This window comes from Lissotriton helveticus, chromosome 1_1 (genome assembly GCF_964261635.1).
Source record: "Lissotriton helveticus chromosome 1_1, aLisHel1.1, whole genome shotgun sequence".
Classification (NCBI taxonomy): Eukaryota; Metazoa; Chordata; class Amphibia; order Caudata; family Salamandridae; genus Lissotriton; species Lissotriton helveticus.
In genome coordinates, this window is record NC_136057.1 from 1,910,465,955 (window position 1) to 1,910,487,690 (window position 21,736).

General features: G+C 46.4%; 1 protein-coding gene across 1 annotated transcript in view; it reads right to left on the reverse strand.

Moving 5' to 3' along the window:
• Nucleotides 1–8,870, reverse strand: part of LOC144775650 (nmrA-like family domain-containing protein 1) — a 77,839-nt gene extending 68,969 nt beyond the window's left edge. The window contains exon 1 of the mRNA XM_078659240.1: nt 8,706–8,870. The gene's annotated coding sequence lies outside the window, so the exon portion shown is untranslated. The remainder of the gene's footprint in view (nt 1–8,705) is intronic.
• Nucleotides 8,871–21,736: the final 12,866 nt, after the last annotated feature.

Consider the following 21,736-nt stretch of genomic DNA (forward strand, 5'->3'; position numbering starts at 1 on the left):
CGTGGTCCAGTCGGCTGGTGACAAGTGCTTGGGTGACCGTTTTCCTTGTTTCGATGGGGATCCATCTGAAGATCTTCCGGAGCATGCATAGGATGTTAAAACAGGATGATGAGACGGCGTTGACTTTTTTGGTCATCGAGAGGGAGGAGTCTAGGATGAAGCCCAGGTTGCGTGCATGGTCCGTTGGTTTGGGTGCGCTGCCTAGAGCCGGGGGCCACCAGGAGTCGTCCCAGGCAGAGGGGGATGATCCCAGGATGAGGACTTCCGTCTTGTCTGAGTTCAGTTTTAGGCGGCTGTTCTTCATCCACTCGGCTACTTCTTTCATCCCTTCGTGTAGGTTGGTTCTGGCGGTGGTTGGGTCTTTGGTGAGGGAGAGGATCAACTGGGTGTCGTCGGCGTAGGAGATGATGTTGAGGTTGTGTTGGCGTGTGATGGATGCGAGGGGGCTCATGTAGACGTTAAAGAGGGTGGGGCTGAGCGATGATCCTTGTGGTACGCCGCAGATGACTTCGGTGGCCTCTGATCTGAACGGGGGGAGGGGGACTCTCTGTGTTCTTCCGGTGAGGAACGAGATGATCCACTCCAATGCTTTATCTTGTATCCTGACGTTGTTGAGGCGTTGTACTAGGGTGCGGTGGCAGACCGTGTCAAACGCTGCGGAGAGGTCCAGGAGGATGAGGGCCGCTGTTTCCCCATTGTCGAGCAGGGTTCGGATGTCGTCTGTGGCTGCGATGAGGGCGGTTTCGGTGCTGTGGTTGGCTCGGAAGCCGGATTGAGGAAGGCGGCGAGCTGACTGTTGATGGTCTTCTCTATGACTTTTGCGGGGAATGGGAGGAGCGAGATGGGGCGATAGTTCTTAAGTTCGGTGGGGTCTGCTGAAGGTTTCTTCAGGAGGGCGCTGAGCTCGGCATGCTTCCAGCTTTCCGGGAAGGTAGCGGTGTTGAAGGAGCAGTTGATGATGTCCCGGAGTTGGGGTGCGATGACGGAGTCGGCCTTGTTGAAGATGTGGTGGGGGCATGGGTCGGTTGGCGATCCGGAGTGGATGGTGTTCATCGTGCGGATGGTGTCTTCGTTGCTGATCGGGGTCCAGGTGCGGAGGGTGGTGGTGGGAGGCTTCGGTTCTGTGGTTGGGGGAGTGGTCTGATCGCCGAAGCTGTTGTGTATGTCTGCGATCTTGCTGTGGAAGAACGAGGCGAGGGAGTCGCAGAGGTCTTGTGAGGGAGTGATGTCGTTGTTGCCGGCGCTGGGGTTGGTGAGCTCTTTGACGATGCTGAAGAGTTCCTTGCTGTTGTGGGCATTGTTGTCTAGTCGATCCTCGAATGCTGATTTCTTGGTGGTGCGGATCAGTTGGTGGTGTTTGCGGGTGGCGTGCTTGAGAGCGGTCATGTTGTCTTTGGTTGGGTTTCTTCGCCAGGCTTTCTCGAGGGTACGGCAGTTCTTCTTGGAATTCTTGAGGTCGTTGTTGAAACAGGAGGCTTTTTTGCTTCCTGGCTTGTTGGGGCGGTTTTTCAGGGGTGCTAGGTCGTCAGCGCAGTTGGTGATCCACTGTGCGAGGTTGTTGGCTGCTTGATTGGGGTTCGTTGATCTGGCAGGAGGGTTCTGGTTCAGTGATGTGGTGAGCTGGTCGGTGGTAATTTTGTTCCAGCATGTGGGGGGGACCTGTTGTGGGTGGTGGTGGGTCGTGGTCTTTCCGAAACTGAAGTGAACGCAGCTGTGGTCTGTCCAGTGGAGTCCCGTGGAGTGGTTGAAGGAGATGTGCTTGCTGGAGGAGAAGATTGGGTCGAGCGTGTGTCCGGCGCAGTGGGTGGGGGTGTTCACCAGTTGTTTGAGTCCGAGATTGGCGAGGTTGTCCAGCAGGGTGGTGGTGATGTTGTCGTTGTTATTCTCCAGGTGGAAGTTGAGGTCCCCTAGGAGAATATAATCATCGGAGGGGAGGGCGTGTGGGCTGACAAAGTCAGCAATGTCTTCGCTGAATTGTGTGCGGGGTCCAGGGGGTCTGTAAATGAGGGTGCCTCTGAGTGTGGTCTTGGGGTTGGTGTGTATCTGGAAGTGAAGGTGTTCGGCGGCTGTGAGGGTGTCGTCGGGGCTGGTCGTGATGCGGATGGTGTTCTTGTGGACGATGGCGATGCCTCCTCCTGTTTGGTTGATGCGGTCCCTTCGGATGATCTTGTATCGGTCCGGGATGGCTATGGCGATGTCGGGCGCTGATGAGGCGTTCATCCAGGTTTCCGTGAGGAAGGCGACATCCGGAGATGTGGTGTCGAGTAGGTTCCATAGTTCAATGCGACTCTGCCATAGGTGGAGAGTGGAGGGGGGCGGAGCGAGGGAGGAGCAGCTGGGAGGCGGGAGCGGGGGGGCGAGTGGGGAGGGGATCGGTCCGGAGATGCTGGAGGGAACGGGGGTGGGGCCGCAGGGGAGCAGCGGCAGGGAGCGGGGTACGGGGTGGAGAGATGGGCACAACAAAATAATGGCAGACGAGATCGGGGGCACAACCAAGGAGGTCACTGGCACAAAAACAGTCACTGGCACAAAAACAATGAAATTCAATTATTGCTGGCACAGACGAGATCGGGGGCACAACGGAGGAGGTCACTGGCACAAACACAGTCACTGGCACAAAAACAATAAAATTCAATTATTGCTGGCACAGACGAGTTCGGGGGCACAACGGAGGAGGTCACTGGCACAAAAACAATGAAATGCAGGAGATGCAAAGCAGATACGATACCAGGCACCACAAGGCACACTAAGGAGGGCCGCGTGGCGGGTGGAGCGACCGGTTCTGACCAGGTCAGGTCGGTCACACTAAAACCTATCCACTACATGAGTATACAGGGTTTAGCAATAAAGATTAACGCTACTCGAAAGAAGGCATTAAAAGGAGACATTTTTAATCTCTCCTGTTTTTGTGGACTTTGTATGCGTGTTGCACAGTGCAGCACACATACAAAGTAGGAAAAGCTTTAAAGTGTGTCTAGCCATAGTATTTTGTAAAGGGAGGGTACCCTCCCTGCACATAACCTATGGTAGACTCAGGCATGCAACCTAACACTATGGCGCTGAGGTGTGTGCCTGGCGCACAGCAGCTGAAATCAGCCAATTAGTGGTTGCTTTTTACTGCCAAACCAGGGCACGGGGGGTTCCAATTTCCTTGATTGCATTCACAAGCTCCAAGGTCTGTGGGTTACTGGAGCTCTGGACCCTCCAATATTTTCAAATGAGGGCCTCTGATTTTGGAGAGGGGGCAACAATGGGGAGGCTCGCTGTGCTTCACCTGCAGCATGTGTATTATCGTGTCATACAAGTGTTTTCGGGATGAGAAACTGAAAAACGCAGAAAAGCTTCGCTATGGAAAAGAGGAGATACTCTATTGTGTTGATGTAGTAGAAAAAAAAGCTCATAATAAATATATTTTTTATCTACTTAAAATGGTGCTTTACATTTAAAATGAGACTTATAGTAATAAACAATTTTGCATGAAAACACAGTTTAAATATTAGCACATTATTCCCAACAAAAACACATATTTCTCAAAGCATTGACCGACACATCTGTAGTCTCAGGCAAACAATGAGCACAAAACAGATGGACTCTCAAATGCTCTAAATCCTTCTACTAACATATATAAAGAAATCATGTAATATAAACAATAAATAATGAGTACTGTGTAATATGGGCTGATATTGCTATTTCGGGGGTCCACTTCGTGTTTTATGATGTCCCATATTGCCAACTCTGGGTTTGGAATTGTGGTTTATGAGGTCACCAGCGTCCCTTGATAGCAATATAGGCCCATATTAGGTACTTATTGTATATACACTGTCTCTCATGGACGTCATTTATGGATAGCCAGGGGTCGGTACTGTGATGCCTGGCATGCCTCCCCTTGTGACCTCTGGCACTGCCTTTGCGACCCCTAGCGTGAACAGTGGCAAAACTAGTGGCAGGAACAGAAGCAGCTCGTCCTTATGGATGTCGGTGGGGGCTTCACTCACCTCGTTTTCTGTCAATTTTTAATTGTACTAATAGTGAATAATATTACATCATTTGCTATTAATTTAATAAAAATGGAGTACACATAGCTTGAATATGGCTTTCCCTGGCAGGAGAGGTACATAAAAAAATGCTTTTAAATGTATGAATGTTGTGTGCGTCCTTGCAGTTTTGAGTGTGTTTATGTAAGAGAGAGTGTGTGTGTGTGTGTGTGTGTGTGTGGGTGTGTGTGTGTGTGTGAATGTGTGTGCATGTGTTGGCAGAGTGTAGGAAGCTGGTTCTGTATACACTATACCAAAATGAGGTGTAGTGTGCACAGAGTCCAGTGGAACCCGAAGTACGGCAGAGGTAAAAGTAGATAGCACCTTACTCTCTATTTGTGGTAGTGTGAGCGAGCAGTAAGGCTTTATCCCATGGTAGTGTTAAGCATTTGTTGTACACACTCAATCAGCAAATGTTGTCACACACTCAAAAGCCTGAACTCAGATCAATGTTGTTTGTATAAAAACATTACATTATTTTATTTCTAGAATCAAGCCAAGCCTGGTACAGGTAAGTGAAATAAATGCTTTGCAATATATTATGCAGTGTTTACAAGTGAATGCAAGTTTGAATGCAGTTGTTTGAAATACAGGTAAGTCAAGGTATTGAAATTACTGAACAGATTACCTTTTAGTTGCTTTTTAGATTACTTTTTTTTCTACTCAGTGTGATATGCCTAGATATCACACTGGGACATGTCCTAGAGAAAAGGAAATTAAAATCAGTTTTACACAATTGTTATTTTTCAGGTTTCCATACAAATCAACTCCACACTTAGGACATTTTTCAGAGAAAATCAGTCAATAGGTTCCTATGGAGAGAAATTATGTTAACGGTTACCAGGTAAGTAATCGGTCTTTGGGGTTGAGCTTCTGGGATTGGAACAGGGGTTCCCCCAGGGTCAAGAATGCAATCTTTTTACACCCTCAGCAGCACTATGGCAGCCGAGTGCAGAGTGCTGAGGCCCAATGTTATCCAAAGGGGGATAGGAGGCCTCCCGTTGGTGGCTGCTTACGAGCAGGCCACTGGGTTGTGGGAGCAAAGCTTGTGGTGTTAGGCTCAGGACAAAGGAGGATCAGGTTTAGCACACAAAGTGCACCCGCAGCGGCGCAGGGGCGGCTGGGTGCAGTGCTCTGTTTTGGTGTTGGGTGCCCTGTTGTTTTCAATTGGGATTTTCGGTTTTGGTTTACAGCTGCTGGCTCGGTCCAGGAAGACTTCCGGGAGGAACCAAAAGCTGGGCAGGTAAGTTGGTGGGCTCAGAGATGTAGGTGCACCTCAGGTTCTCTTCTCTAGGGTGCAGGGCGGCTGGATGCAGGTGTATCTTTTGAGGTCGGATTTCACCATACCGGGCCACTTGCGGTTGGGGGGTCTCCGTGCAGAGGCTGCAGGCAACGTCGGGGAATTCTGGAGGGGTTAACCCACGGTGGACTTGGGCTCTGGAGCGCTGGGGGACTTCGCTGGGATCGGTGGGCCACTCAAACTTGGGCCGTAGGGGACGGGTGCAGTGTTGGTTCCAGGCGTCGGGTTTCTTTGTACTCAGCAGGCTCAGAGTCTGTTTTGGGAGTTTTATTTTTAACAGAGCTGCTGTTCACCGGAGATCTGGTCTTTGTTGAAGGCAGTTAGTCCTCCCGGGGTTCTAGAGGTCACTGGCTGCAGGACAAGACGACTTTTGGTGCAGGATCTCTGGAAACTGCAGATGGGCCGGTAAGGCTGGGGCCAAGTCAGTTGTTCTCTGCAGTCTCATCTGCTTGGCGTCTTCTTTCATCCTTCTTCTTCGTAGGTTGCGGGAATCTTCCTTCTTTGTACAGGGCTGCCCTCTAAATACTGTATTTAGGGGGAATTTAAGTGTTCTTGACGTCAGTAACCAATGGGCTACTGACCTTAGGATGACTACACTCTTGGTGTGCTCACCCCACGTGGGGGAGAGAGAACAATCCCTAATTCTGATTGGGGAGTGCCTGCCATCTGCAAGATGGCAGGCACTAAAGGGTGGGCTTCACCTCGCCTCCCTCATCTGAGGGGTGGGGTTGGCAGAGGTGGGCACACCTTCTGGGCTGGCAAATTTTTCCTGCCTGTCTTCCAGCTGAAAAGGAGGGGAGACAGGAAGGGGGCCAGCTCCTGATAGCAGGACGGGCTGGGGGTCACATTACAAAGGCTGCAAGGCCTTTGAAGCACCCCTGCCACAGATGGCTCTTCCTGGCCTGGGGGAGGTGTGAACACCTCCACCCAGGAAAGACTTTGTTTCTGGGCTCTGGGAACGATGGCTCCCACCCCAGGGGTCCGAAAACATGTCTTGTGGTGGCAGGCTGGTGTGTACCAGTCAGGGAACCCACTAGAGGCTGGTCGGTTTTTAACAGTCATCTCTAAGATGCCCTCTGAGTGCATTTTCCATTACATCCCAAACTGCCGTCAGTGTGGGTTTAATGTGCTGAGTGAGAAGTTTGATACCAAACTTCTCAGTTTTCAGTGTAGCAATTATGGTGCTGTGGAGGTCGTAATGACAATCTCCCAGCACCATATACTCTTAATGGCAGCACTGCACTCACAATATCTAAGAATTGACTTAGACACTGTAGGGGTACCCTCACCACTGGTATAGTGCACCCAGCCAGAGGGGTGGCTGATCTATGACAGGGCAGTGGGTTGTAGGCTTGGAACACACAGATGTGTGCCATGCCGACTCTTCACTTTGTTCTGCACCAAAACACGCAGCCTTCAAAGGCAGAGTGCACTTAGACAGCCCTTGGACGCCTTCCCTGGTCACAGTGTCCTGGGTACTTGGGGTACCATTTACCAGGGGCTGACATGTCACCAGGGTGCCAATTGGGTGTGGTACAGTTTTGGCGAAAGAACACAGGTCCTGGGAACCTGATTGGCAGGGACCCAGGGCACATCAAGTCAAAGTGCATCAGTAGTTCTGGCAAAAAGTGTGGGGGGGGTTACTGCAACATAAACCCAGCTTCTCACACAGTGTGTGTGTGTGTGTATATGAGTGTGTGTGGATGTGTGTATGTGTAAGCATATGTCTCTGTGAGTGAAAGTGAAAGTGAAGGTCAAGGGCATGTGAAGTCACTTCCACTACCCCAGGCATTTTGGTGAATTGACATCCATGCTGCCGCTCTCTCATTACACACACACACACATACATATATATAGATCTATATATATATATACTAGATAGATAGATAGATAGATAGATAGATAGATAGATAGATAGATAGATAGATAGATAACTGTAGCGTAATTATGAGATATTACAACAAATTACAAAAGTTTACACAGAATTACACAAGGAACTTTCCCCAGCATTTAGCTATATTTGCTTAGCACAAAAAACCCTGATGTCCATTCTGGTTCTGAGGATGCATTTTGTGCAAAGAAAATAGCAGTAAATGCAAAAGAACACAAACAGCAGCAGCAATCAGCAGAAAGGAGCAGCTCGCGCTTGCCAAGTTTGTTGATTCTGTGCTCCTGCAGTAGGCTTTTTTGTGACAAATTACCCATCATTTTGTGAATGGTCGTAATTGCATAATTCTTGGTAACTGTGTGTCAAACAAGTAATGAGTAATTACCAAAATTACTTGAATACTCCAGCGTAATAAAAATGTTGCCCAACCTTTTTCAGCCCCAGACCACATTAGCCCGAAGCTGGCTCTCTTGCACAGTGACTGGCCGTTTATGGTAATCACTTATGTACGTCTGTCTATAGGGAAGTGGCAGTGCCCTATAGTGTCAGGCTGGTGGGTTAGCATTTGACTTTGGTAATGTTTATTTTTTCTTTCTATTCTTTCTCAGCTTTCATATTTTAGTCATCCCTTTGTGTTTAAGCTCCGTTTTCAGGTTACAGTAGTTCAAAGCCAATGGTATCTTTTCTTCGAGCAATCAAAAAGATTATTTTCCTGTGATGGGCATTAAAACGCAAATGGGTTGCTATACCTATTTTAAGTAATACAGTCTCCTACTAAGCACATATACTGTTGTTACAATTACATACAATGGTTATTTTTTTATTCAATTAACTTTTTTTACTGAATGCATATGGCTGCTGCATTTAGGGGAAGACATGTTTTCTTGATTTCTTCCTTTATTTTTGTGGCACATGCTTTGCAATAAAAAAAGAACCATACCAAGAGCTTCACAAGGCCAGACCTATTGGTTTTGACAGTGCCAGTTCACCCCTGGTTTCTCAATGGTTGCCTATTATTGCCTATCTTTCTGTTCATCCTCCTTGTATCCATTTCTGCCTTTCTCTGGTTCAAAGTCTAATGTAGAAAAATAAGTGGCGATCCTCATATATAAATTCGGTGTCCACCACCTCCAAGCACCGGCACAAATTAAATATCTCATTAGCCGGGCAACCCCAGGAAGCAAGCTACGTAGATTAACCCACGGGGCGTGTAAACCAATATGGCTTTGAAGACCCTGAGATGAAGTAATTCGGCACTGAACAGCAGTGGCACTTTGTAAAAAGCATCAGAATACTTAACCTTCACCTATCTAGCGCCTTTTGGAGGGTGTGTGCTTCTTTTCTCTGGGCAAGTTTCACACTCACGTATCCAGCGCCTTTTGGAGGGTGTGTGCTTCTTTTCTCTGGGCAAGTTTCACACTCACCTATCTAGCGCCTTTTGGTGGGTGTGTGCTTCTTTCCCCTGGGCAAGTTTCACACTCACCTATCTAGCGCCTTTTGAGAGGAATGAGTTGATCTCCGACGGGCAAGTGTATCGCCGGGTTAAGGGGCTGCACAGCAAAGTTTTGTAACCAAGTCTGTACAACTTTTCGAGTTGTGAGCCTCTGCTGGTCTGTTCTGCCTGCACGTTTTAAAGTTGTCTGCTGAGTTCTCCCCCTATCTCGGACAATGCAGAAAGCAGCATCCTCTGTTTATGTCGGTTGCTATGGAGACGTACTTAGGCAGGGGAGGAAGAAAGACTGGTTGGGACAGAATGAGGAAGGCGGGAACTGCTGCCTGGTCTCAGATTGACGTCCAATAGCGTGCCTTGCTGACAGTACTTCTCGCTCCTTGCATTGGTTCGTTTATTCCACACCCTAATGTCGCTACTGGGAGCTCAGTGAGTTAATGCACATATGCTAGAATTATTTGCACTGCGAATCAAACAGCCCTAATATGGTACAATGCTCCTACTATGGAGAGCTTGTTGTAATTTACACCCCCCAAAAATGTATTCTGTGGTAAATAGTTGGGTAGAAGTGCTTTCAGTCGGGTAATGTGAAGTGTCAGTCGGATTTCACCTAAGATTTTAAATACCCACACTGTCAAAGGCCAGTATTCTTTCCCCCTATCAGTACATACTATAAACAGAACAGTACTTATAAGAAGAAAACACTTTAAATGTGTTTTAGATCTTCCTCCATGACCTGTGACTGATAAAGTAAATAAAGACAGATAGGCCAAACTATTTTATTTAGAGTTTTGTTTAAGTATCATGTCTGGGCCTTTTCAGAAATATAAAATGTGAACAAATGGTGGGTATTTCTCTCTGGGAAAAGTGAGAACCATAGCAGTGCCACACTGGCACATTTGGATGGCACAGTTGGAAAATTACTTCAACGTGCCCAAAGAAACATACAATGATGTGAAACACTGGCTATGCCAAATATTTCCAACCACGGGCTATTTCAAAAGCTCTCCAGCACTGGAGGTGAGGAAGAGCAGGAAGCCATTTGAGGCTCACTTCAATCCGCAGCTAAACCTGGACTATGTGGTTCAAACTCAGGCAAACTCATCACCAAGAACACAAGTACATTGAGTGCTTCTACACCACAAAGCATGAGTGCACCAGCACCATAGCTCATCCCAGGGTGTGGATCATCTATGCTTCATAGCCTCATTATACCAGGAGCCAAGGATGACAATGGAAGCCTTCTTAACACTTGGGAGATTCGATAAGCTATCAAATGTCTGACCCTCAGAACTATCTGTAAAAGAAGTCAGGGAAAGCCACGATCATTAAAACAGAAACTATTGATGCACTCAGAGGCAGAGAGATCTAAAAAAGGAGTACACATTGAGAGAAAACAGTTTTTTTCCCGCCCCCCCCCCCCCCCCCCCCGTTTTGCCCCATTTTGGACTGCTGTCAGCTGGTTTTCGACTTTGGGAGTACACCGATGCCTGCTGTCCCGACCTCAGTGACAGTGTCCTTTCCTTTTCAAGTGGAGTGTTAAATTGAGTGTCCCCAATCGGCATATACTGACTTATTTATAAGTCACTTATACGTATATATGGTACCCAGGGCATATACGACCGACTGTCCACACAGGAGCTGCAGCACTACTTGTACCACTCTGTGTGTGACAAAGTGAAAACACGACTTTCAGCTGTCATTGCACAAGTGTCAATGTACACAAGTCCCTTAACCCAATATAAGTCTCTTCTAAGGCAGGCCTATAAAGCCCTAAGGCAAGGAGCTGTATATTGTTAAGACAGAGGTATATTTTTGATATGTCTGTACAGCAAAACCCTAAAGTGTTTGTGTTTGCTAAGGGCAGTTAAGTAGCCATATATGGTATTTGCAGGGTTAAAGGCATCCCAATGTGTCTAGCTCCTGACAGAGGCTACCTTGCCATGCTATGTACAGTATCAAATTAAAGGGGACATTAAATGCGAATCCATCATGCAGTCGACATTTATGTCAAATTTAATCCTGGCCACTTTTGCGGAAGTTTAATTCCTTGGCCCAGCTGGTCCAGTGACATTGCAGAGGCACTAGGGCTGAAACAGGCCAGGAACAAAGGCTGCTTCCACACTGTAGGTGTGACTCCCTCAAACAGGATTGGCTACAAAGGGTGATAGCCCAAAAGGTAGGCATCAAAGGTAAAGCTGCCTTTACAGGGCCGCTGCAACAACACTACATGTACAGGAACCCGTTTGTTTCCTCTAGACAAGGCAGAGCCAGGGAAGGGAAAACTGGTTTAAGAACCAGTTTTCCGTGGGCATGCAGCCCATGGTAGCTACATCCCCAGAGGTGGGCTACCAAGGTCCTTACACTCGGGGAAGACTTCTGCCATGTTGTTCGTAGCATGCAAGTTGCACTCTGAGACAGCCAGATGCCACATATCACTGGAACTAGCACATTGACTAGTGACCGTGTTGTCCCTTCAGGGTCTTTTACTGGGATATAATGGGCATCCCTGGCATCCGAGACTTCAGTACTCGCTGGATTTGGAACAAGAACGAGAAGACCACTCTACACCCATTGGAAACACACAAGAAGAGGCTTTGATGCCGGAGCGACGCTCATGCTGCACTTTGGGCTAGGAGAGTATGATCGCTGCTCTGCGTGCCTTGCTGGAGGAAAAGTTGATTCGCAGGACTAATCCAATCAATCAATCAATCAATCAATCAATCAATCAATCAAACAATCAGGGGTTTACATAGCGCGCTACCCACCCATGAGGATCGCAAGGTGCTGGGGGAGGGGGCGGCTCCGGAGTCAGTCAAAGAGCCATGTCTTAAGGTCCTTCCTGAACGTGTGCAGGGTCAGGGAGTGTCTGATGTTCACAGGGAGCTCGTTCCACGTCTTGGCTGCGATGTAGGAGAAAGCTCTCCCGCCGGTTCTGTGTCTGCGGATGCGGGGACCTCTTCCGTGGTGAGGTCGGCGGAGCGGAGGTTCCTCTTCGGTACGTGGAAGGACATTTTCTCATTGAGGTATTTGGGTCCAATGTTGTGTAGAGATTTGTAGGCATGGTGAGGAGTTTGAAAGTGAACCTCTTCTCGATGGGAAGCCAGTGGAGGCCTCGTAGGTGTTGGGTCATTTGCTCATGGCGCGGTGTCCCAAGGACGAGTCTGGCTGCGGCGTTTTGGATGGTCTGGAGTCTATTCAGGAGGGTTTTGTTGATTCCAGTGTAGAGGGCGTTGCCGTAGTCTAGTCTGCTGGTAATGAGTGCATGGGTGACGGTCCTTCTGCAGTCAGACGGGATCCATTTGAAAGTCTTACAGGGGATGCGAAGGCAGTTGAAAGTGGTGGAGGCGACTGCGTTGATCTGGTGGTTCATGGAGAGGGAGGAGTCAAAGATGATGCGGTGGTTCCGAGCGTGGTCTGTAGGGGTGGGTGGCCTCCTGAGGGCGGAGGGCCACCAGGTGTTGTCCCAGGTGGAGGTGCAGGGACCGAGGATGAGGACCTCGGTCTTCTCTGTGTTTAGCTTCAGGCAGCTGTCCTTCATCCAGGCTGCCACGTTCTTCATGCCTTCCTGGAGACAGAGTCTGGTGTTCTCGGGACTCTTCCTGAGCGTGAGGATGAACTGGGTGTCGTTGGCGTAGGATCACGATGCTGAGCCCATGCTGTCTAACGATGGCGGCGAGGGGGGCCATGTAGATGTTAAAGAGCGTGGGGCTGAGAGAAGATCCCTGGAGTACTCCACAGTTGATTTCCGTTGGTTCAGAGAGGAAGGGAGGGAGTCGGATCCTCTGGGTTCTGCCAGAGAGGAAGGATTGGATCCAGCCGAGGGCGGCTCCTTGATTTCCTGCGTCGTGGATGGTAGAGTGCGATGTGAAACGGTGTTGAAGGCTACGGAGAGGTCTAGAAGGATGAGGGCCGCGGTGTGCCCCTGGTCGAGTACAATGCGAATGTCGTCGGTGGCGGTGAGGAGAGCGGTCTGGGTGCTGTGGTTGCTGCGGAAGCCTGACTGGGAGGCGTCCAGGATGAGGTTTTCTTCTTTGAAGTATCCAAAGCATAGACTACAAGGGTCAATTGGCTAGCCCTCCGGAACGGCACTGGGGACATTATAGCTGGAAGAGCCCAAACCGCATTTCTGGTAGCCACTGCAGCTGTTTTGTTGCTTCTGGGCACTTCGACAGACAATTTGGAGAATACCAAAAGTTACACCAAAGTCTGCTGGAGCCGTGGGTGTTGGTTGTGACTGGATTTGTCCACACCAAGGGACACTAGCCTCCACCAAAGGTTTGCACCATGATCGCTGTGTTGCAAGAATGATAGTTCTGTCTGGGCAGCGCTTTGAACCCTGCAAAGAGGATTTTGTGGGACCCAGGGATTCATGGCAGGTGTGGCCCCACTCACCTGTGTATCGAGGACTCAATTGAACTTCACCCCCGTGGCGCGCACAGCATCTGGAGCATCCATTGGGCATCTTTGATCCTGCATCGCTACACATCAGGACCACTCCATAGAAGTCAGTGGCGGTTGTCCTGTAAAGATTGGAACTTGCTCTAAAAATGCTGTGGTGGCCAGGTAACTGTGTAAAGATTTCTTTTAGATCTCCTGGACCTCTTTCCTGTTGGATTTGGTCACCCAACCCGGGTCGGAGTTGCCGAAAACAGTGTTACAAACGATTACAAACTTTTGAAAAGTTGACAAAGTTTTGACTTGTCAATGCTTATTTGCGGTTGGTGTCAAAGTTTATAAATGCTTTAAAAAATAAATATCTCCGGAATCCTCCGGTCGATTTTGGTCATTAAGGTGTCTAAAAATTCATTAAATATGCTCTATTTTTATAAATTGTTGTGTCTCTTTCTTGTTGTGTGACTTTCTTTTTTAATTGTTTGGTGCTGTTAAATGCTTTACACATTGTTCCTTTGCTAAGCCTTGCTGCTCAGAGCCATAGCTACCCATGGTTGAGCTTAAGATTTTCAAATGAGCCTGACTGGACCCAAGACTGTTTCGGCAAGTGTATTACACACTAAGGCCCAACAGCCATATCTTATAATACGCACAGATCCTCACACACATGCTCGCAGAGACCCTACACAAAACTACCATATCTGTGGATATTGTGGTGCTGCACACCAACTCAGCACCTCCATGCCCAGCAGAAGGCAGAATATACTCTGCTGAAATCCGAGTCACTTAGCATAAGTATGTAGAGGAAAAAGCTTCCAAGGCCCAATCTCAGTGCCAAAGGTACTGCACACAATAGCACAAGATCACAAGGAGTAAGAATGGAACTTATCCTCATTGGCTATAGCTGAATTCAGAAAAGATGTTGAAGAGGACACATATTTCTCATCTCAGTCACACATTCTAATCCAAAAGAAAGCAAACACACCCCAAATCCAAATACAAAGCCCTGTGATAAACACTGTAATTGATACTGGGGAGTCATAAATTAGAAACAGCTTCACGGTTAAGGCCTCACCTGAGACTATAACCCATAAGGACATGCATCTACACCTATGGAGTCTTAATGCCACTCCTCCTAGCAGGCACGGCCACAACAGAGATTTCCCATGGATCCACGATGGTCAGAACCAAAATCTTTGGAATAGAAACATGCATTGACAGTTTGATCAGCTGCACAGTTCTTCACAAGGACTGTGGACACGTGCAGCATCAGGGACCTACTAGAAAATTCCAAAAAGTGTACAACACTAGATCTCTCGTGGGCAAGGGCACATCCTCTGATGCAGGCAAAACCTAAAAAATATATAAGGCATATAATTTGAGTAGGACAGTGCAGGAACCTCCAAACAGGGAGAGGTAAAGTAGGTAAGTATAGTTGAATACACATCACAAGAAAAAAAACATTGTTATTGGCACAGAGAAAATGTATAATTGGTGATAAATTACTGTAACCTGACGCTATAGTTTCAAAACAAACGGACGGCTAAACAAATCCCAAAAAGGATAAAGCATGGAAAAAAGAGCATTTCCAAAGTACAGTATTGGCTGTGAAGATCTGGGTGTAGTATATGATATGGCTGTGAGGCCTTATGGTGAAGTACACTCACAGATACCATCTTGGGTCCTGTCAGTATTGTTTACTTAACCGTAGCTCAACCCTTGGTAGCTGTGGCTGCGCACAGTAAGACTTGGCAAAGGAACATAGGGGCATATTATCAAGGAGGGCGTTAAAATTATCGTCGGTTTAGCAGCAGAATACTGCCGCTAAAGGGGCGATAATGGGCTTGATCATATGCCCTGGGGAATTCCAATAGAAGTCCATGTTCACACCAGAACATGGACTTCTATTGGAATTCTCAAGGGCATATTATCAAGCCCATTATCGCTATTTTAGCGGCAGTTTTCTGCCACTAAAGCCGCGAAAATTCTTAATGCTGTTCTTGATAATATGTCCCTTAGTGTGAAGCATTTAATGGCACCAAACAACAAAATAAGAAAACCACACACCAATAAAAAGACAGGACAAAAATTTGAAAAATAGAGTGTATTTTAATGAATTTTTAGAGACCTTGGTCATCAAAATCCACTGAGGGCTTCTGGAGATACAGATTTTATAAGGTTTTATCACTTTTAAATGCAACCTCAAACAAGCATTGGTCAACACAAACTTTGTAAACATTTCAATAGTTTGGAAAAGTTAGTGCAGGTACTCCGACCTGAGTTGGGAGACCAAATCTGACAGGGACGAGGTCAGGGGGCTAGTATGGAGGCTTTGGACAGTTACTTCGGTGTTTTTAGAGCAAGTTCCAAACTCTACAGCATAAATGCCACATAAATCAATGGAATGTTTCTGATGCTGAGGGATGCTAGCTACCAACTTGTCAGATTGGGCTCTTTCAGCTCTTGTTCTCAAGGAGCTGGTTCCAGGAGATCAGCAAACTGATCCTTGGAGTCACTGCTGTTGATGAAGATGTGAAATCGATTTTTCTCAGTGTCAGGAGCCGCAGGCCCAGTCCCAATCTCGCTAGCAAAAGTGCTGCATGTGCTTTCTTCATGATGGTGCAACCTCTCTTTGTGCAGCCAAAAAGCAGTAAGGCAGTCCTTCTTCAGTCCTCTCTTCTTCTCCAAATGTGGACTGAGGGGCAGGGTGCCAGGGGTTGCCTTCTTATACCAGGAAAGTGCCCTGATGGAGTCACACATTTACTAGCCAATGAGCTGCTGGATCCTCTCCTCTCAAGTGACGATGTTACTGGGATGTGTGGTTCCTGGCTATCCCAGAGTCCCCTGTTCTTGCCCCCTTCAAGATGGCATGACCCTTACTTGGTCATCGGGAGCAGGGTAGCCCACCCTAGAGGTGTGGCTACCAATGGGATACACGTCCACGGGAAAACTGGTCTGTCACTGGTTTCCATCTCCTTGGCTCTGTCTCCTAAGCGTCTGCAGAAACAAAAGGCATCATGCTCATGGATGTTGTTACAGCAGCCCTTCAAAGGTGGCTTCACCTTTGAAGCCTGCCTTTTGGGCTGATACCCTGAGAGGCCATCCTGGGAGAGGTAGTAACACCTCGCTCTGGGCCATGCTTTTGTTCCCAGGTCTGGGAGCCGTTCACATTTGCCCCCAGGCAGTCAGAAAACCATCCCTATGTCAGTGCCTTGGTGAGGCCACTGGACAAGCTGAAGTTCAGAGTGGCAACTGTCTAAAAATTGCTTAACTTTAATAGTGCCTTTAAATCTGCCCTAGCCATCAGGTTGGGATTTAATGTCACAATTAATTTGATACCTTACTTAACTTGGTTTTGTGGACCCATTCAGAAGTTAGTCGGGATGGGAAGCGAGCTGGCAACCCTGTGTTAGCCAATGGGGTCTCTAACCCTTACACAGCAAAACAACAATTTGGAAGTGTTGCTGCTAAGACATGGAGAAAATCATATGTCCTACTCAGTAATATACAGCTCCCTGCCATAGGACTCTTAAGGCCTTCATTAGGGGAGACTTACATATATTACTTAAGGGAAGTTAAGGCTTTGCCATTGGGTGTTATGGCAAAGTCGAACTGGCAGTGTCACACCCTGTCCTGTCAATCTCAAGTAGCAGGCTGGGGTCCATTTTGTCTCTGTTACATGCAGTGTGGCAAAAACAGTGCTACAGCCCTGGATGAAAACTCTCTCTTACATGCCCTGGGTACCCGAGGTGCCATATACTGAGGACTTATAAGTAAGCCAGGACTTAATGACTTGGAATAGGGTTAGAACTCTGCCACTGACATCTGGTTAGCAGGCCAGCAGCATCAGTCATCAGGGGATAAACTTGCAAAAAGATGCATTTATTTATTTTGGCCCACCACCCCTAGCACTTTGATGTGTACATTTGATGAGGTGAATGCTATCACTCCAGTGCAAGAGCACCAATGCCTAAAGTGGGTTGTATTATTGCCCCATGCTAAATGCTGCATTGGGTGAAAGCAAAGTGTTAATGACAGTTGAAGAGACAAATTGAGAAAGAGGTTGGCCAAATCCCCCCTACCATTGTATATATTTATGTATTTTTATTTACACGTTTTTTTATTATGAGGAAGGCGAACATTAGTAAAGCTGTCCATATGCCAGACCTAAACAAGTTCATTTTTGGAGCCAGTCAAAAAGAAAACGTTTGTCATAAACTCTATAACAATGTTTACCAAGTTCGTTTACAGTAGTTTCTTGTCGCTGTGGTGAGATAATCAGACACACGAACTCGGCATTACAGATTAAGACAGATTTTGGTGTCTGTCCTGAATGCGATCGTTGTATTTTTAGTTTTAAGTGTATTTGTAGCAAAATCGCCGAACCAATTTCTTATGAAAGAGAGAGGGTGAAGATTACACTGGTCAGATACAAAGGTGGTTCGAGCACTGGAACAAACTACAGCACTGTCCAGGCATCTCAGTCATTTTACAAGCTGTCAGTCGACAGATGTACCTTAGGTTAAAGTTGCAGCCTCCTTTCCAACTATGACACACCTAGCTCAGTCCAGAGCAAAAGCAGCCAAATACTATGACCCAGATAAAATGTCCACACCAACAGGCCTGGAAAATGTACCACAATAAGGGTATTCATGCTGTCAATCAAATGACATCATATAAAAGTTACAGGTGATCCGTCATTCCCCTTCCATTAGATGTCTCTTCCCTTCTGGTGGGTGTGCCTCCTGCCACCAGCCTTAGTCCTCACCTCTTCCAGCAGTTGCATTATTACCTCCATGCCCAATATTGAGGTGTTCACATCCTGGAGCATATTTACAATAAAATGTCAGGGCGAAGAACTGTGTTACATTTGGCAGCGCCGCGCTGTGACATTTTCAAAATGCAGGAATGCACCGTATACATAAGAACACGCTGCACCCCTGTGTTGTTCCCTAGCGCTGGCACAAAAAAAGCTGCCTAGTGCTAGCGCAGGCACCGTGCCGCTATGTTGCAAGGGTGCTTGATCTGCAGGGACGATTGTTTGTGTGCAGGAAGGGACACCTTCCTGCACATAAACAATCAATAATGGTGCGTTGCACCTTCGAAGTGTGCTTCAGAATGCAGCACACATGGAAAGAGCAAAAAACGAGGAGAAATGAATAATTCCTCCACCTATCTCCATTCTAACGCCTTGAATTCTATGGCGATTTTGACGCTGCCTCAGCCTTGTAAATCTGGGGCAGAGTCAATAAGCAATGGGTGTTGCGGTGGAATGCCCACATCAACACTCATTGCATGCCCCTTTGTGACAGAGGACTGTAGCAGAAAGGGACATATTTACAAGGTGGAGTTAAGCCACACAAAGTGGCTAAATATGGAAAACGGTACTGCAACACCAAAGCGACAAAAAAAGTGATGCTCCGCTGGCGATGAAGGCTTGTAAATATTCCCCCCCTGTTCTTTCTTTTGCACCAATGGAGCCACTTCTGGAGTCTGTGCACTTACCTAAAGTTGCCTTTTGAGGGGGGGTCAGCATTCTTTGCTGAGACTGCCATTTGTAGGGGTCCACATCCATTCACACCTAAACATTCTTGGGGGAGTCTTTACACCATCCCAACAGTGTCTTTTTTTTTTAAAGATTGTGACTAGCCTACCAATAAGCTTCCTATGTGTAGTGTATGTTGTAGATGACTGTGTTGCTAAATGGAACCCTCAAAGTTTGTAAAGGTTTTGTGAAGTCGATGTGCACGAGGCGTGTACGAGGCGTGCACGTCTGGAGTCCCACACAAGAGTGCTGGACCCTCATTGTACAATCCAGCACTTCACCTCTTAATCCAGGGATGTTGTGGGGTAACAACAAAGATCTTATATTACCCCACAATCCATGGGTGCTAAAGCGAGCAACAACATCAACAAGAGGCTTTAAACCAAATACAGAGCTTCATGCCTCAATCCAGAAATACTGCTGGGCAAGAGCCAAGGGGCTTTCATTCTTCCTGCGAACGTAGGGGTGCAAGGCACATCGCTCTGTTCCACAGAACGCGCCACAAGTCAGGAGGCCTGATAGTCCAAGAAACCAAAGGATTCTCATACCTCCCTCAAGATCAGTAGTTTATTATTTATTTATTTATTTATTTTACAGCTCTATGTATTGCATTGCTGAGTGTCAGGGCTACCTAGTCTTCAATCCACATTGTGCTCTTACTAACACCACCCTCACTTCCTACATCTTTATTTCACTCTATTAGGCTCTTCCTAATCCCTGCTTTCTTCCTTTGTCATTTTCCCACCTTTCTCTTTCTTTCTTTCTCCCTTTCCTGCTTTGCTCTCTCTTGCTCTGGGACAAAGTCTGATGGTAAAAAAGTAAGACCTGGTCCCCAAAAATGATTAGCGATTCCTTTCCCCTTGCAACCACCGGCACAAATTAAGGATTGGAAATGTCAGCAATGTCGTATTTAGCTTAAGGGTCAGTGGAAGGGATATTTACAACTAGCAAATATGTACTCATCCTTGAGAGAGAAGGGCTGTCTGTTTATTTAACCCTAGCAAATGAGACCTCAGACTATCATGTACACAGACCTCTGAGATATATGTTTTTAATTTAGCTCCAAGAGTGGAAGATTCAGATGATGATTAAGTCATTCCTGTGAGAGGGTTCATTCAGTTCTTCCTAGGATGGAAATCCTCAGCTGTCGTTTTACTCATCCATTTACTTGTGACATAGTAAACTAAAGATACCGAGGTACTCAGCTCTGGGGGATGGAGTTGATGATGTTTGTTCCTTTTTCCGCTAGTATAGGAAAATTCAGATAACTGACACAGCGCTAAGGGGAATGAGTTTAATTTACTCCTGGGAAATGAAACCTCACATGTTCCACTCATCCATTGATCTGTGACATAGTAACCCTCAGATGGGGATCTGATCATCACTGTGAGAAGGGCTGTGATGTTTCTTCATCTTTTCCTTCCCCCATGATGCATTCAGTCCCGTGAGAGGGGACTTTTTCATTTACTCCTAGCACAGACACTTTCAAATGTTAGGTAGGTAAGATTTTATTGTATAATTTAAGTTAAAAATCAATACAATATTTATGACATTATCAACCGTTCATCGACCATGTTCAAATATCTAGTAATATTATTATGTATCACAGCACTAAATCGGTTTATTTAAGTAAGGCCTTAAAAGTGCAACTCAACCAAGCTCAAATGTTGTAGTAATCACTCCTGCCATGGGGATTTGTTTATTTATTTGTGACTTAGGAAGTCTGAGATGCTTTATAAATAAAAGGCATTGCCATTTACAATGTCAATAGCTTAAACTCTCGCGAATGCAAGATCTATTTCATTGCAAATGTGTTTGTGCTATAAAACATTTAAACAAGCATTGGCATAGCCAATAGACCTCTCATTTGGGAACGTCAACAGAAACACTTTATCTGCAGTCCAGGACACCTGTATTTTTACTGCGTGTAGGGAAATGAAATGCTTTGTCCAAAAGCACACCCTATTGAGCAACATTTGAGAATGGAACCTGGTTTCCCGTACAGTTAGAAGTTTTGTCCTTAAAAAGCACATTCACTTCCCATTAACACAAGTTGTGTGCTGCCTGTTAGGATGGGTAAAAAAAGACCATTGGGAGTGCGACTGGAGCCAGAAGTTGTGTTCTTTAAAGCACATTCCCTTCATATTTAGAGGGGTTGTGTGCTGCCTGTTAGGCAGGCTAAAAAACAGAAGTATGGTATCTGAAGCTGCTGTCTAATAAAAGTGCTAGCAGTTACAAGGTTACAAATTAAGCATTGGGAGTGCGACTGGAGCCAGAAGTTTTGTCCTTTAAAGCACATTCCCTTCATATTTAAAGGGGTTGTGTGCTGCCTGTTAGGCAGGCTAAAAAACAGAAGTATGGTATCTGAAGCTGCTGTCTAATAAAAGTGCTAGCAGTTACAAGGTTACAAATTAAGCATTGGGAGTGCGACTGGAGCCAGAAGTTTTGTCCGTTAAAGCACATTCCCTTCATATTTAGAGGGGTTGTGTGCTGCCTGTTAGGCAGGCTAAAAAACAGAAGTATGGTATCTGAAGCTGCTGTCTAATAAAAGTGCTAGCAGTTACAAGGTTACAAATTAAGCATTGGGAGTGCGACTGGAGCCAGAAGTTTTGTCCTTTACAGTAACATTCCCATCATATTTACACCAATTGTACGCTGCCTGTTAGGCAGGCAAACATATATATATATATATATATATATATATTGTTTAAAACTGCTGCTTAATAACAGCCCCGGCAGTTGCTTGGTTACAAATTACCATTGGGAGTGCAGCTAGAGGCATGCCACTATTCTATTTCTGTTTTTGCCCAATAACATTAAAATATGTTCAGTGTACTTACAGCAATGTATGTGCCTTATAAAAACAAAAGCCATACAGGTAGAATACATTTGGAGCTGGACTCCTATTTTAGCTAAAAATGCTTCAGAAGGCGATCGCACAGAATGTAATAAAAAAAATAAGAAAAAGAGAAAGTTATCTGTGTGTATATAAAAACTGAAAAGCACAGAATAAAATACGCTATAATACAGTTAAAAGGCACAGATTTAGAAAAAACATTTGCGTGCACTTTCGAGCCCTATGTAGCATATAAATGAAATACGACAAACAGGAATTGAATAGATT